This window comes from Cyprinus carpio, chromosome B4, assembly GCF_018340385.1.
Source record: "Cyprinus carpio isolate SPL01 chromosome B4, ASM1834038v1, whole genome shotgun sequence".
Classification (NCBI taxonomy): Eukaryota; Metazoa; Chordata; class Actinopteri; order Cypriniformes; family Cyprinidae; genus Cyprinus; species Cyprinus carpio.
Window position 1 is genome coordinate 32795340 of NC_056600.1, and position 16234 is coordinate 32811573.

A 16234-nucleotide genomic window follows, 5' to 3' on the forward strand; every position below is an offset into this window, starting at 1 on the left:
ATTTACCTACTACTCACCTGGCAAAACTATTGAAGCACAGTCTGTCAGCGAGTTCTTTTACAAAGAACCAGACTGGTCTCCTACAACATAAAATAAGCTGCAATGGCATCTTTTAAATTGGATGCAGACAACAATTCTACCCTCAATGATCTTACCACTGTTTCTTTTCTCAATTTTTCTTCTTTTGGCTCTCAACTTTCCTTTTCTTTTCTGGGTTGGGAGTACATAAAGTTTCAGCTTCACATCAACTTTCTTGCTTAGAAGTGGTAGAGCATCTTCCTTTGGAACAGAGCATTTCTTTCCTGCAAATTTATCATTGACTGCAGTCACATTTCGCAACAATTCAAGCTCAGTGCATAGGTATGAGAGATCCAGGAGAATTTGTAATTTCTCTCGTAGAACACTCTGTGCAGTGGCCACAGGATGCACAGTCTTGCTCTTGTCAATCACTTCTTTCACCTGCAAGTGTTTCTGACTTGATACCACGTCTGAGTCAAGAGTGACATATGGACTGTTGATGTAATCTGGGCACTAGGAGTAACATGAGCTGTCAGTGTGTTTGAAAATAGCACAAAAATAAAATGCTTGCAGGGTAAAAAAGATGATTTTAGAGATCTGCATTCACATGATGGAAAACCGTCTTTGTCTACAGAGTACCAGTCACATGACTGTTCACTCTGGACTTTATATACACCCTTGCTCCGTTCTTGAAGATTTTGGGAGGTATAATGAGCAGCTGCCTCTATGCTTTTCAGGCAATGTTCCACAAAGCTTCTTGGACAGTCCCAAAGGAACTCAGGAACTTTAGCACTGTAGACCTTGTGTTCACTGCTATATGTGTAATTAAGTTTAGCGTATGAGAGGAGCTGCTCAGGTATGACTTCAGTAATTATAATTTCAACTAAAGATGTTACTGTTTTAGTACCCGAAATCTTCAGGCAAAAGCTCTTCAAAGAGTTGTTCATTGCTTCAATGCCATTGTTTGTGTTTACAGAAACATTAAATCCAATGGGGACAATCCTCAGCACCACCTCTGAAAATAAACAAGACAAAAAGTATTTTACACTAATTAAATTTGGAAAATGCCTTTATAACCTCCCTTTATTGTCAGTGTACATAAATGCATAACAATTCCCACTGTGACACAATAGAAAATTTTCATGGACACTGTAACCCCTACTTTAACCCTCTGGAGTCTAAGGGTATTTTTGGGGCCTGGAGAAGTTTTGTCATGCCCTGACATTTGTGCTTTTTTCAGTTTCTTATAAATATCTAAATGGCTAAAGTCTAATCTCACTGTAATCAGCACAAACTAGGCTATAATAATATGTGAGCAGCATGTATGTACATGATTGTGTGTTTTTGAGAAAAAAAATGTTATGCGTGGTTAGTGAAAAACTAAAAATGTTAAATCACTTGAAAAAGGCAATAAAACACATACAGAAAAGTTGGTTCCCAGGAATTTTGAGAACTGGAGCTTGTAGCCTAGAATTTTTTTTTTTTCTAAATGATGTGAAAATCATCTTGTTTACTCACTTACAGAAAACAATATATTGATTTAAATTTTCTAAGACACTTTTTGTTGGTAAAAGTCATATGCGAGTAGGCGTCAACTATCATGAATTCACACCTGAGAAGACAAAGGCCTGCATAATGAGCTGCATAATGAGCCATTCAGTCAGCTGTGTCACTGAGAGGGATGAGTTACAAGAAAAAATGTGAGGACAAAATAAATCTATATAATTTTATGTTTGTAGTTTATTTAGAATATATTTAATTATCCCACAACATAATTTAATATTCACTTGTAAGTGCAGTTAAACAGTTTATTAGGAACAATCAAAGCTGGCTTTCAAAGCTGAATTTTTTGCATCATTACTCCAGTCACACAATCCTTCAGAAATCCTTTTAAACAATCTTATTTTCTACAAAAAAACATTTATTGTTATTATTATCATCATCATCATTATTATTATTATTATTATTATTATTATTATTATTATTATTATTATTAATCTTGAAAAGAGCTGAGAATATTTTTTTTTAGGTTTTTTAGGGGGGATAAATTGAAAGAACAGCAATGATTGTTACATTTGTTACAGTTACATTTATTGTTACATTTATATTATTTACATCAAGCTTTTGAATGGTATAGTAGTGTATATTGTTATTGAAACTTCATAATATTTCACTTGATTATACATTTAGTCAGGAATTATAGTTTGGAAAAAGTCTTTGGAAAAAGTCTTTACCACTAAAATGTTTACACGTTATGTGAAAACTAGTACAAGTATATAAATAAATAAAAAGAGACTTACTCATGTTTATGATCTCTGCTGAATAAAGTGCTTCATTCTTTTTTCTGAGGAAATCCAAATCTCAAATCCTCAACCACATCACATCTTTTTGGGGTGAATTATATCTTATTCCTCTCATCGCGAAGCAAACAGTAAAATAATAAAAACTTGAAGAACAGTCTCGCTGCGTTGTCTTCTGCTGTGTGGGCGTATTTAAAAGCCGCGCGCTTCAGTGAAACATTTGAATCTCAAAAAGCGCGCTCGGCGCGGGGGCGTGGTCGCATTAGAAGATAATGAAGGCAGCCGTGAAAAACGGACATCGCGTTGTTTTCATATGGATTACTTTATCACAGAATATTTGTTTTCAGCAGCACTTGTTTAGTTTAAAAGTAGACATGTCAGGCTTTCTATAGATATCTCTCTCATGTCTCTGTGTTGAGTATTCACTGAGTTACAGTTCATTTTAATGACGCATTTGTATCTGAAGATCAGCGCAGACAAAGGCTGCAGACAGCACTCCTTGTTTGTTATCTTTATTTTATAAGTGCACAAAGTTTTGTTGTTATTATGTCTGCATACAAAAAAAAGTAGACCCTTTACAGATTCGATTGATGTATTGCACTTATCTGTACGATCAAAACTGAAAGTGTAATTTAAGTTCTTTTCGGGGTTATCAGGAGAAAATACCCCAAAACGCGTATACGCGTTAATCGACTCCAGAGGGTTAATCACGAGCCACCTTTTCTCAACATAGTTTCGAACTGCTGTGTTAGTCTTATACAAGACACTGTCCCTGAGCTTACTTCTGTCTGCCTCACATGTTTCGCTATCATGAGCAGATGCTACACTACGAAGGAGGCCAAGAAGTTCACTGAGACCCTGAGCAGAGAGATGGTTCTGCAACATTTACATCAAAATGACTATTACTTTTTAAAATGTTAATACTACTCATATATAATGCACATGTAATCTCTAGCATTTGCCCTGTAAAAATGACTTTTTACACAACATCACTATTTCTCCGTAAAAAAGCATTTTGTAAGCATCAAAGTTATTACTCTTAAGGCAGCTGGAAATGTATGAAAAGAAGAAACAAAAACCAATCTGTTTTAAGGCAGGTTAAAGCATAATTATGACGTATAAATAAATATAATGGATCATTTGCCTTATTATTTTAATAGTGTTTAATATTGATTGCTAAAATTTCAATTAAAATGCCTATTTTGTGTGGGGCAAATTGTGATTGGTTAAAATGCTCAACCACCACAGAAAATGCATAGTAAATCCATAAATTAAGTAACATTAAAAAGTTCAAATACAATACTGTAAAAACAATTGGTAGAACTGTGGCACCAGCAATTGTAACCTTGAGTAATGATACACTGATTTGACTCTTATAATCACAATCAAAAAGAAAAGAAAGATTTAAAGAACATAAAAGATTTAAAGAATCTAGCGTTGCGGGGGGTACGAAAACCAGTCAGTATCTGGTGTGACCACCATTTGCCTCACGCAGTGCAACACATCACCTTTGCATAGAGTTGATCAGGTTGTTGATTGTGGCCTGTGGAATGTTGGTCCACTCCTCTTCAATGGCTGTGCGAAGTTGCTGGATATTGGCAGAAACTGGAACACGCTGTCGTATACGCTGATCCAGAGCATCCCAAACATGCTCAATGGGTGACATGTCCAGTGAGTATGCTGGCCATGCAAGAACTGGGATGTTTTCAGCTTCCAGGAATTGTGTACAGATCCTTGCACCATGGGGCCGTGCATTATCATGCTGCAACATGATGTGATGGTCGTTGATGAATGGCACAACAATGGGCCTCAGGATCTCATCACGGTATCTCTGTGCATTGACAATGCCGTAAATAAAATGCACCTGTGTTCGTTGTCCATAACATACGCCTGCCCATACCATAACCCCACCATCACTATGGGCCACTCGATCCACAACATTGACATCAGCAAACCGCTCACCCACACAATGCCATATACGCTGTCTGCCATCTGCCCTGTACAGTGAAAACCGGGATTCATCCATGAAGTGAACACCTCTCCAAAGTGCCAGACGCCATCGAATGTGAGCATTTGCCCACTCAAGTCAGTTACGATGACAAACTGCAGTAGGTTCGAGACCCCAATGAGGACAACGAGCATCAGATGAGCTTCCCTGAGATGTTTTCGGACAGTTTGTGCAGAAACTCTTTGGTTATGCAAACCGATTGTTGCAGCAGCTGTCCAGGTGGCTGGTCTCAGACGATCTTGGAGGTGAAGATGCTGGATGTGGAGGTCCTGGGCTCGTGTGGTTACATGTAGTCTGCGGTTGTGAGGCCGGTTGGAAGTACTGCCAAAATCTCGCCTTTGGAGATGGCTTATAGTAAAGAAATGAACATTCAATTCACGAGCAACAGCTCTGGTGGACATTCCTCTTTGGGAGGGCACCACAAGGCGTTGATCACTTGCAGAGCGCAAACTTCTGGAGGGCACATAAGATTGAACTAGTGAGCTTAGGTATGTTGGTGCTGTGCCAGTGGTCGTCTTGTAGGCAAGCATCAGTACCTTGAATTTGATGTGAGCGGCTACTGGTAGCCAGTGTAACCTGATGAGGAGAGGAGTAACGTGAGCTGTTTTTAGCTCATTGAAGACAACCCTCACTGCTGCATTCTGGATCAGTTGCAGAGGCTTGATTGAGTACATGCAGGAAGACCCGCCAGGAGAGCATTACAATAGTCCAGTCTGGAGAGAACAAGAGCTTGGACAAGGAGTTGGGTGGATTGCTCTGACAGGAAGGGTCTAATCTTCCTAATGTTGTATAAGGCAAATCTGCAGGACCGGGTCTTTGTAGCAATGTTGTCTGTGAAGCTTAACTGATGATCCATCACAACTCCTAGGTTTCTGGCTGTCCTGGAAGGAGTGATGGTTGACGAACCCAGCTGTATAGAGAAGTTGTGATGAAACGATGGGTTAGCTGGAACCACCAGCAGTTCTGTCTTAGTAAGGTTGAGCTGAAGGTGATGGTCATTCATCCAGCTAGAAATGTCACTCAGACAGGCTGAAATGCGAGCAACTACCGTCAGGTCATCTGGTTGGAATGAGAAGTAGAGTTGAGTGCCATCAGCGTAGCAGTGATAAGAAAAGCCATGCTTCTGAATGACAGATCCTAGTAACGTCATGTAGATGGAGAAGAGAAGTGGTCCAAGTACTGAGCCTTGAGGAACCCCAGTAGCAAGTTGTTGTGACCTAGAAACTTCACCCCTCCAAGACACCCTGAAGGATCTATCAGAAAGGTAGGACTTAAACCACAGGACTGCGGTTCCAGCGATGCCCATCTTTCTGAGGGTGGACAGGAGAATCTGGTGATTAACGGTGTCAAAACCAGCAGACAGGTCCAGCAAGATGAGTACTGAGGATTTGGAAGCTGCTCTTGCCAGTCGCAGGGCAGTCTCAGTTGAGTGGCTGCTTTTGAAGCCAGATTGGTTGCTGTCCAGGAGGTTGTTCTGTACAAGGAACATAGAGAGCTGGTTGAAGTGTCTTTGCAATGAATGGAAGAAGGGATACCGGTCTGTAGTTTTCTAGAAGTGCTGGATTTAGAGATGGTTTCTTCAGCAGTGGGCTTACCTGAGCCTGCTTAAATGCTGAGGGAAATGTTCCAGAGTGAAGAGAGGAGTTGATAATGTGAGTAAGTGAAGGTATGACTGAAGAAGAAATCGCTTGAAGGAGGTGAGTGGGGATTGGATCAAGTGGACAGTGGATAAGTAGGGTAGTAGGATGACTGGACAGGATAAGTTTGGAAACGTCCATCTCTGAGAGTGGAGAGAAGAAGGAGAGAGAGTGTGCATTAGTCGTTGTGAAGTTATCCTCAGTCTGCGGTGTGGAGAATTGGCCACTGATGGTTCTTGTCTTATTTGTGAAGAAAACTGCAAAGTCGTCAGCTCTAAGAGTCGATGGAGGAGGAGGTGGAGGCAGATTAAGAAGAGAAGAGAAAGTTTTGAAGAGTGTGCGAGCATCACAACATTTGTTAGTTTTGTTGTGGTAATATGATGTTTTAGCAGTAAAGACATTTGCAAAGAAGGAAGAGAGAAGAGACTGATACTCACTGAGGTAGAGTTTCTTGATTTATGCCATTTCCTCTCTGCAGCCCTAAGTTTAGAGCCCTGAGTTTAGGGGGCTGATGGGGCAGTGCATACAAGTTGTCCAAGCAAGAGATTAGAGTGGAGCAAAGAGTGTCAGTAGCACTGTTTGTGTCCAGAGCTGAAAACTGCGAGAGTGAAGGAAGTGAGGATGAAACCACAGAGGATAGGCGAGATGGAGAGCATGAGCGTAGGTTCCGTCAAAAGGTGACCTGTGTTGGAGTGTGTGCTGCTTCAGGAGTAAGTGCTAGGTTAGTAGTAATGAGGAAGTGGTCTGAGGTGTGCAGTGGAGCAACTAAAGAGTTGTCCACGGAGCAACAACATGTTTAGATGAGGTCCAGTTGGTTGCCTGATTTGTGAGTCGCTGGGGTTTATAAACAGCCTGGGGTTTATCTAGGTGGATGTTGAAGTCACCAAGCAGTACCAGAGGAGTACCATCTTCAGGAAAGTTTGATAGCAGCACATCCAACTCCTCCAACAAGTTTCCCAATTGACCTGGGGGACAATAAATGACCACAAAGTGGATTTTAACGGAGTGGGTTACAGTAATTGCATGTGATTCAAATGAACCGTTACCTGTAGGTGATGGTTGAAGATCAAATTTCCAATCTTTTGATATTAGGAGACCAGTATCTCCACCCCTCCCAGTCGTACGAGGAGTGTGGGAACAAGTGAAATTAGTGGAGAGGGCTGCGGGAGTGGCAGTGTCTTCAGGTTTGATCCAAGTCTCAGTTAGTACCATGAGGTTAAGACTGGAATGATTAGCAATAGAAGAAATGAAGTCTGCTTTGTTAACAGCAGACTGGCAGTTCCACATAGAGAGCGTAGTAGTAGAGGTCAGAGGGACAGGCCGTAGATTTATCGGATAGGCGTTCCTTCGACGTACATCGCGTGCTCTCCGAGTGTTAGTAGTGATAGTAGAGATCTGAAAGCACATAGTGAGTACAAGTGACCTAAATATGTATTTGAGAACAAGCTATACAAAAAGTAAAAAAGACACCTTGTCGGTGGCCTTGCTCGGTGGAGTCACACAGGTAGAGTCGATGGTCTTTACACTCGTCGGTCTTCACACGAGGACTGCCACGTCCGCTGCCGAGGTGAAAACTACCATTTTTATATTTGCCTGATTACCTGTTATTGAAGTCAGCTGGCCACGCCTCACTATTTAGCAGACCAAATCTGGGCAGTCCCGCGATAGGCAAATGCAAAACCAAGCGCTACTTCAGCAAGCTCAATCTCAATGTCACAGCCTTACAGTGAGGGGATCCACTTGGAAAGATAAGCTCTGAAGAAGCCTGCTGCATCTGAGCCCTCTGCCACTTCTGGCAACTCCTCCATTCGTATGTTATTTCTCCTGCTCCTATCTTCAATGTCTGTTATTTTTTCTGTGAGTTGTTCCAGCTGATTTCTTAAGTTTGTGACTGTCCTCCTATCCTCACGTGCAGCTGCTTGAATGGAATCGACCCGGTCACGTGTCTGTTTTGCTGCATTGGCTAGCTTTTCAACTTCTGCTTTTAGTTCTTTTACAGAATTGTTGGTCGTTTGTATATCATAATGTAGATTGCGGAGTGCTGGAGTCAGTACAGAGTCTATTGCTTCTCTTACAGTTGAAGCCACAACCAAATTGAGAGCTCTTTGTTGCTCTTTGAGTGAATGCTTGATACCGTTAGCTATAGCAGCATCCAGATCCTCTCTGGAGATGGCGGAATTTTTGAATTTTTTTCTTTATTGGCGATTGTTCAATCTCTCTTTCCCGAACGTCCTTGACTGCTGGGGTCCTCATAGTGGGCTAGATAAAGAGCTGTTCACAATTTACTGACAGGATATATATATAATTTCTGATAAAAAGTGAGCAGAGTGAAGGACTATGCGTGCAAATGCTGCTGAAGGGTCACGTGATCCTCGAACCACATCAATCTTACTGACTATTGTTAATTTTGTATATAATAATTTATAAGTGGTTTTAACGATTACTGAAGGCTGTACATAGACAAATACCTTATATTTTGGTGAGCATAATTTTTATGCAGTTTTTGTTTTACAGGTAAACTGGGCCCAAATACTTAAATGACAAACATTATTAAATGCCCAGTGCGAAGTATGCAAAACTAATGCACTAATACAGCATATTGCTACATTATGGCATGACCATTGGACAGCGAAATGCTCACTGGTTCAGGAGTCTCCAGAAGTGCAAGTTGTCAGGATCTCAGATACCTAGGTTAGGTAAAGAATCCTAAAAAAATGACCCCCTCTTGAAAATAATCACAAGCTGAACTGTTGTAAAATACATAAAGACTAATTTTTTAATAGCTTTTATTGCCTGGTTGAGAGTGTCTTTTGAATGACCAGCAGCAAATTCTCTAAATTATCTTGATTCATTTAACTTCCAGAATCTTGAAGCAAGTTTGTTTAGTTAATTTTAAGTCCATCTCCTACCATGAGAGGTCCGTCTGTTGAACACTCTCAAGAGTCACTCATCTGATCATAAAACCTTTTCAAAATCACTTTCAGGTCTTGGAGTGTCTACTGATGAGCTGATGATCTGAATCAACTATGTTTGATTAGGGAGACATTCAAAACATCTAGTGCTATGGGGGGGCTCCTGGAATGTGCCTGGGAACACATTTCATTAAAGAACCAGTATCATATTTAATGTTGAACATCACATGGCCAAACCGTAAAGCTGGTTACATAGCATCCACTTGTCAGAGAAAGTGTTAACAGCAGTATAAATAGACAGCTTATCTATGGACTTTTAGGGTAATCAGCGAATCTACCTAGTTCAGATTGTTATAGGTGATTTATTCTATTAAATATCTAAATGTTAGTGTTACTATGCGGAGTCCTTGGAACTAAGTCTGTCTTATGCACTGTATTTTACATATTCACTGTATTCTATGTAAAATCATTTTCTATTTTTAACTGTTTTAAATTCATTTTAAATAAGTCAATTTTTAAATCATTTCCAATGTTTTGAAATTGCTTGTTTTATGTTTTTAAAATTGCCTTGTTTTATTTTTGTTATTATTTTTTTTCATGATTATTTTACCTTCTTTTATGTAAAGCACTTTGAATTACCATTGTGTACGAAATGTGCTACATAAATAAACTTGCCTTGCCTTGCCTTGCCTATATTTCTGCATTCTTTTACAGTGAACGTTTACAGCATGTGGCTTCAATGCTTGCACAGGTCTCAAATTTGTTAAATGACCAATCCCCATTGGATCATCCGTCTCCTTCTCCTCCTTCCTCCACATCAAATGTCTTCCCTCCTAATTCTGCTCCTACTGACCAGATGCTCTTGAACCCACTCACACAAGCCAGCGACACCATGTGTGCTGCATCTGCATATGCTTCAAGCACTCCAGTCATGTACCCACCCATTGCACACACTCTTCCCAATCCCCCCATGCTTGCTTCTTCTCTGTCCTCAGTTTCAAATCAGTCACGTCAACTCACATCTTTTGCCAATCCTTCAACCCATGCTGCCTTTGTGCCGGCTCCTCAAACATCTGCATCAAGTACACTTTCAAGGCTTTTCCAAAGTCCATACCCTAGAAGCAGAGCAAGAAGAAGTGGTATTTTTTAACAAATTTCTATCATGTATATGTAGGGTATCAGACCCGAATCAGACAAATTAAAGATTAGATCGGGAGCATGGTTGAAACATGAGGAGCCGAATTCCCCAGAAAGTCTCAAGATAACAGGATGTTGTAAATCAAATCCTAGCACCACAAGTCAGAAGCAAGTCCACAAACTAGCAGCTTGAACAGCTTTCAACATTAGAACAAAATAACAATTATTGACAATTCCAATTCGGAAAGGAGACTCAATGCGAGGGTTAATTAAGTGATTGATGGTTGTTCATGTCTATGCAATTTCACATATTGCTGTAAACTTGGGATTTCACCTTTTCATTCTCTTAAACTCATTCTTTCCTAACTCTCTCTCTTCCTGCAACTTTGAATGTGTGAGTGCATGTGCTTATGTTAGATTAGTTTACTTGTCTTAGATTTATCCAGTAAAGTATTATTCATATTGAAAAGAGAAGTATCTTGTGTTTTGTGCTTACAAGTTAATGTCTTAAACTGCCGATCTTGTTACTGTGCTAATTAATTGTGTTTTCACTATACTTTGGATATTAATATTCATTGCAGAGTTGATGTTATACGGCTCGTTCATGAATTGCTGGGTGTTTCAGTGATCAGCCGTAAAACAGTGATTGTCCAAATTCTCTTTAAAATCTTAAATGATTCCCTTTGAGCTAAATTGACCTGTTTCCCTTACATATATCAGGGATAGAGTCCAATCCTGATAAAAAAAGCTCACCTGCCTGTTGCCTTATTAGTCATGAAGACATTAATTACCTTGTTTGGATGTGTTTGATTAGGTTTTTGGACTGAAATTCTTTAAAGGGGTCCTATTATTCTCTATTACAAAGTCTTGATTTTGTTTTGGGGGTGTACTAGAACAGGCTCTCATACTAGGTTTTTCGAAAAACACATTCTTTTTCACATATTTTACATTATTACAACACCTCTCTCCCCAGGCTGCAGGGTTGTGATTTGTCATAAATTTGACATAAAATTGATTTCAGTATTTTTCGACCTCTGAGAGACGACCCATGTGATTTGCGTTGATCCGAGTTTTTTTTTTTTTTGTTTTGTTATTGCATGATGATTGAAATCGCAAAAATGGCCTTAAGCTAATACCTAAATAAACTGCGAAAAGAAACATCACAGACGGAATGGTCCTGAGAGCGCGGCACGAGCTTGCAGCGCCATTTGCAGGACAGTTCAAAGCATGTAAATTATTCAAAGCACCAAACTAGAGCAGAATCAGCACTGAAACGTGTTATTCGACCCGGTGCCTTTTTATGAATGGCGGAAAGAATTTGAGATTGGTAGTGCTGTCATAAAAAAAACAAACAAAAAAAAAACACCAGTTGTGCTGTAATTATATAATAGGCTGTAGTGTGACGCGTTACATGTCTGCTGTTACAGTACTGTTTTTAGTTGTGATTCACTGTTAGCGCTGCGCTTGGTTTGAGCCACTTTAATTTACATTCGGTAACGCAACATTCGTCATTAGAAATGTTTATAAATCTGTTGCTGTTTACAAAGAAGTTTCAGTGTCACATAATCCTTCAGAAATCATTCTAATATGCTGAAACATTTCTCAGTTTTGCTCCTTAAGATTTTTGTGGAAACAATGATACCACTCAAACATTTGTATAAGATTTAAAAAAGAGAGAGAAATTAATAATTTTATTCATCATGCATGAAAGTGACAAAAAGTGAGTGAAGACATTTAAAATGATTTCTATTCAATTAACGAATTTAATTAATATTTGATAAATACAAAAACAAATAAATTCCATTAAACAAACTTTATCAAAAAACTTTTAAAACTTTATCAAAAAATCCAGAAAAATAAAGTGCTTCATCATTTCCACACAAAATATAAAGCAGCAAAATAGTTTTCAACATTGATAATAATCAGAAATGTTTTTTAGAGTTAAATAAATTGTAATGATTTCTAAAAGATCATGTGACACTGAAAACTGTAATAATGATGAAGAAAATTCTGCTTTGCATCACAGGAATAACATTACATTTTATAATGTATTAAAATTGAAAAAAAAAAAATTAATAATTTTTTTGATCAAATCAATTCAGCCTTGATGCGCAGAAGATAGTTATTTCAAAATCATTAATAATTGTAATGTTTCCAAACTTTTTGCAGTTACTTTAATAAAAATAATTTGTATATAGCCTACTTTAATATATTATACTTTATTATAATATATTATTATATTGTTGTCATGGTTATTAAATGCTGCCTTTTATTTTTTTACAGGACAGTATGTATTTGTACAATACAAGATACACTCACCTAAAGGATTATTAGGAACACCATACTAATACTGTGTTTGACCCCCTTTCGCCTTCAGAACTGCCTTAATTCTATGTGGCATTGATTCAACAAGGTGCTGAAGCATTCTTTAGAAATGTTGGCCCATATTGATAGGATAGCATCTTGCAGTTGATGGAGATTTGTGGGATGCACATCCAGGACACGAAGCTCACGTTCCACCACATCCCAAAGATGCTCTGTTGGGTTGAGATCTTGTGACTGTGTGGGCCATTTTAGTACAGTGAACTCATTGTCATGTTCAAGAAACCAATTTGAAATGATTCGAGCTTTGTGACATGGTGCATTATCCTGCTGGAAGTAGCCATCAGAGGATGGGTACATGGTGGTCATAAAGGGATGGACATGGTGAGAAACAATGCTCAGGTAGGCTGTGGCATTTAAACGATGCCCAATTGGCACCAAGGGGCCTAAAGTGTGCCAAGAATACATCCCCCACACCATTACACCACCACCACCAGCCTAAACAGTGGTAACAAGGCATGATGGATCCATGTTCTCATTCTGTTTACACCAGACTCTACCATCTGAATGTCTCAACAGAAATCAGGCTCATCAGACCAGGCAACATTTTTCCAGTCTTCAACTGTCCAATTTTTGGTGAGCTCGTGCAAATTGTAGCCTCTTTTTCTCCTATTTGTAGTGGAGATGAGTGGTACCCGGTGGGGTCTTCTGCTGTTGTAGCCCATCCGCCTCAAGGTTGTGCGTATTGTGGCTTCACAAATGCTTTGCTGCATACCTCGGTTGTAACGAGTGGTTATTTCAGTCAAAGTTGCTCTTCTATCAGCTTGAATCAGTCAGCCCATTCTCCTCTGACCTCTAGCATCAACAAGGCATTTTCTTTGTAAACCCTAGAGATGGTTGTGCGTGAAAATCCCATTAACTGAGCAGATTGTGAAATACTCAGACCGGCCCGTCTGGCACCAACAACCATGCCACGCTCAAAATTGCTTAAATCACCTTTCTTTCCCATTCTGACATTCAGTTTGGAGTTCAAGAGATTGTCTTGACCAGGACCACACCCCTAAATGCATTGAAGCAACTGCCATGTGATTGGTTGATTATATAATTGCATTAATGAGAAATTGAACAGGTGTTCCTAATAATCCTTTAGGTGAGTGTATATCTTTTAATGTGCTAAAATATATATTTTTAATAATGAGTGCTGGGGCGTGACTTGTGGGTGTGGCTTGGGGCCTGGTCAGATTTTCCTTCTTGTTTGTCTCTAGCTGACCACATGCCTGCGTCTGGCATGAACGGCAGGAATAGTTCCTGTATCAAATGAAGGCCTGCCTTCTGAAATACGAGATGTGCTGAGGTGCAACAGATTGTACATGAACTGGATACAGAAAATGTCATGGATGTGCATTGGATAGTATCCAGTGGTAGCAGATAGACTATTGTATTAAATGCAGTGTGTACTGTATGTTTAATCCAGTATTGAACTGTTGAAGTTAAACTCTGGGGTCTAAGTGGGTTTTGGGAACCTGGAGAAGTTTTGACATGCCCTGACTTTCATGCTTTTTCAGTTGCTTATAAACATACACGGCTAAAGTCTGAAAACACTATATTCAATACAAACTGGGCTACAATAATATGTAAATAGCATGTATGTACATGATTGTGTTTTTGACAAAACAACATTTATGCGTGGAATGAAAAACTACAATTTTAAAGTCACTGAAATAAGGTCATAAAACACATGAAGAACATTTGTTCACAAGAATGTTAAACTTGGATCCTGTAGCCTAGAATTTTTGTTTCAGAATGATGTGAAAATCATCTTGTTTACTTGCTCACAAAAAACAATAGATTGATTTAAATTTTCTAAGACACAAAGACCCACATAATGAGCTCCATAATGAGCCTTTCAGGCAGGTGTGTGACAGAGAGAAAAGTTACAAGAAAGAATGTGAGGACAAAATAAATGAGTATATTTTTATGTTTGTAGTTTATTTAGAATATATTTGATTATCTCACTAAATAACTTGAGATTCACTTGCGAGTGCAGTTAAACAGTTTATTAGGAACACTCAAAGCTGACTTTCAAAGCTGAATTTTTAGCATCATTACTCCAGTCACATGATCCTTCAGAAATCATTCTAATATTCTGATTTGCTACTCAAAAAAACATTTATTGTTATTATAAATGTTTAAAGGGCTGAGAATAATTTCAGTCAACTCTTCATCTATTTAATCAATGAAAAAAACATAAAAACATCAAACCACAAAGCCACAAATATCAGCAGTATCAGAGGCAAGGCAGAGACAGAAACGGTGGCCATCGGAGAGAGCCAGAAAAGTCTGATTCGTTTCCACGTGAGTGCTAAATAAAAGTTTTAATTTCTATATATACTGACTCCGAGCTTTTGAATGGTATAGTGTATATTGTTACACTTGGAGTAAGACTGGAGTAATGATGCTGAAAATTGAGTTTTGATCACAGGGATAAATACAATTTTAAAATATATTCAAATAGAAAGCAGGTATTTTAAAAAGTAAAAATATTTCACAATATTACTGCTTCAGCAAATGCAACTTTATGTATTTTGGATCAAATAAATGCAGGCTTGGTGAGCAGAAGAGAATTCTTTACAAAAACATTAAAAATTTTACTTTTTAAAAGCTTTTGACTGGTATTGTGTCATGTTGAAATATATAAATGAACATCATACCAACATACATACCTGGCATTTCCAAAGTGTATATTGTTTATGTGCTCTGAAGAACATAATTTTTTTTTTGAAGAGATGGGAGTGTGTGCCTCGCTTGGTCTTAGCTGTGTTCCAGGTTCCTGAGTGAGTTGATTATTTGCATTGGCTCGCTTTGCAACAGGTTCTTTTGCACTGTTATCCTCACATCTAAAATAAAAAAGTAAGCATGCTATTAACACAAATAAACTGCATTATTTGTCATGGTCTTGTCATGATCCTGTCTCTATCTCTCTCCTTTTCTCTCTCTGTCTCCCCCTGCTGGTTTCTCCTCTCCTGTCTCCCCCGCTCTTCGCTTCTGTGTCACAGCTGACTTCACTTCTCATTAAGATAATTTCCCCTCCACCTGCTTCTCATATTGCCTTGTTATCTGGGCTACTTCTACCCTCTCGTTCTCGTGTCTCTTTGTCAGATTGTTACCTCCGAATGAAGCATTGGTCATTGGCGTCTTCACTTAGAGTTGGTCTTGTCCTGTCCTGTCCTGTCCGGTCCGGTCTAGTCGGGGGTGGGTTTGTTAACCACTATCACTGCCCGAATTTCTCTGTGCTCACCATTTGCACCCCACAGAACCTTACCTGCTATCCAACGCCGCGGCCTCCGCGCTCTGCGAGCTCCAGTCTCCGGTTCTCCCCTGAGCCCAGTCAAGCCTCCGCCTCGCCAGCCTGCGGGTCGTTCCAGCCACAGAGGTCTCCTGAGTTATTTATACTACCCAGCCTACGGGTCTTCCTCTGTTCTCATCTTTTGTACTCCTTGGTTGGATTTACCTGTGGCTTTCCTTTGTTTAATTAAAGACTGTCATTTTGCCCTCGCATTTGAGTCCTCTCTCTTCAATACCCATCACAGAACAATCTGACCAGTAAGATGGACTCAGCGAGTGGCAGCCCGTTCCAGACCGCCGTGGAGCACCAGGGCGTCCTCCTTGGGAAGCATGAGGAGGACATCTCCGCTGCCCGACACGCCGTCGGTACTTTGGCCGCCCAGATGTCCGAGCTGTCCAGCCAGGTCCACAACCCTCCGCCTCCAGCCTTCCGCCTCTCATTGTCCTCCCGTTCAGACGGAGCCTCGGATAAATAATCCTCCGGCCTATTCGGGTGAGCCAACACAGTGCCGCGCTTTCCTTACCCAGTAACAGCTGGTTTTCTCGCTCCAGCCC